This window comes from Chiloscyllium punctatum, chromosome 1, assembly GCF_047496795.1.
Source record: "Chiloscyllium punctatum isolate Juve2018m chromosome 1, sChiPun1.3, whole genome shotgun sequence".
In the NCBI taxonomy this organism is placed as follows: Eukaryota; Metazoa; Chordata; class Chondrichthyes; order Orectolobiformes; family Hemiscylliidae; genus Chiloscyllium; species Chiloscyllium punctatum.
The window spans coordinates 127,362,704-127,364,608 of record NC_092739.1 but is presented as its reverse complement, the minus strand read 5'-3'; positions in this window follow the sequence as shown (position 1 = coordinate 127,364,608).

The following is a 1,905-nucleotide window of genomic DNA, read 5'->3' as shown; positions in this document are numbered from 1 at the left end:
CACTCTTGTTCTTATATTACAAATTTCTAGTTATAACTCCCAGGTCAGAGCCGGACCAGAAAAGTCAATATTGAACTCCCATGCAGTACTGAGGGAGCACTGCAATTTTGGAGGTGCCAACTTTCAGATAGGACACTAAACCAAGCAGACATCTGTCTGGACAGGTGGATGTAAATGTGACACATTTTGAAGAGCAGACAGCCTGCGGGTTCCACACAACAAAGTGCTTTGGAAATGCACAGTTATGATTCCATATGAAAACCACAAATTACTGCTTTGTTATCCAGATAACAATTGAAGATTGTTTAGTTTAAGAAATGTATTCCCTAACGCAGAGTGCAATGATGGCACTTTGTAATTTTATATTGTTCATAATATCATCATGAATGAATCGACGTCAGCACAGGAAATTATCATTCATTAGAGGTGAGCACAACTAGACTAAGTATAAAATTATAAATGATTTCAGTAATTTTCTAGTAGAGATGAATTTGATTGATCATAACTATTTCAGAATTGTGCCACTAGCTGCCTCATAATTACTTTGAAAATTACTGCCACACTGTGTAGGAGGCGTTTAGTGATCGTGGGTTGAAAATTCAGTCTGTACCAGTTTCTGATCACAATGCATAATCTGTCCATGCCTGGTCACAGTAAGGCAGGCAGCGACCTGACCACATGACAAGGGAGTTTAACAGAGCATGAGGGTACTGTGCATTTCAGTGAGCGGTTTCTACCTGTTAAAACTGTGCTGTGTTTAATGACTGCTAACTGCCAATGGTGCAATTGGTCAGTGATTAGGAACAAAGGAAATGGAGCAGCAGTTCAAAGAGGAGACAGTCCTGCCTCACCATACAGCCTTAGCCATTGGAGGTTTACAGGAGTTGATGTGGTGTATATGGATTTCAGTAAGGCATTTAATAAGGTTCCCAATGGTAGGCTACTGCACAAAATACGGAGGCATGAGATTGAGAGCGATTTAGCGGTTTGGACCAGAAATTGGCTAGCTAAAAGAAGACAGAGGGTGGTGGTTAATGAGAGATGTTCATCGCTGAAAATGTGTTGCTGGAAAAGTGCAGCAGGTCAGGCAGCATCCAAGAAGCAGGAGAATCGATGTTTCGGGCATGAGCCCTTCTTCAGGAAACCGGAGGAAAAGGTGGGGGGTGGTGCCAGTGTAGCTGCGGAAGATGGACTGTTCCACATATCCTACAAAGAGGCAGGCATGGCTGGGGCCCATCCAGGTGCCCATGGCTACTCCTTTGGTTTGGAGGAAGTGGGAGGATTGGAAAGAGAGGTTGTTCAGAGTGAGGACCAGTTCAGTCAGTCAAAGGAGGGTGTCGGTGGAAGGGTACTGGTTGGTACGGCGGGAAAGGAAGAAGTGGAGGGCTTTGAGTCCTTCATGATGGGGGATGGAGGTGTACAGGGACTGGATGTCCATGGTGAAGATAAGGCGTTGGGGACCGGGGAAGCGAAAATCATGGAGGAGGTGGAGGGAGTGGGTGGTGTCCCGAATGTAGGTGGGGAGTTCTTGGACTAATGGGGACAGGACCGTGTCGAGGTATGCAGAAATGAGTTTGGTGGGGCAGGAGCAGGCTGAGACAATGGGTCGGCCGGGGCAGTCAGGTTTGTAGATTTTGGGCAGGAGGGAGAAACGGGCGGAGCGGGGTTGTGGGACTATGAGGTTGGAGGAGGTGAATTGGAAATCCCCTGAGGTGATGAGGTTATGGATGGTCTGGGAGATGATGGTTTGGTGGTGGGAGGTGAGGTTATGGTCAAGGGGGCAGTGGGAGGAGGTGTCCGCGAGCTGGCATTCAGCCTCAGCAGTGTAAAGGTCGGTGCACCAAATTACTACCGCACCTCCCTTGTCTGCCGGTTTGATAGTGAGGTTGGGGTTGGAACGGAGGG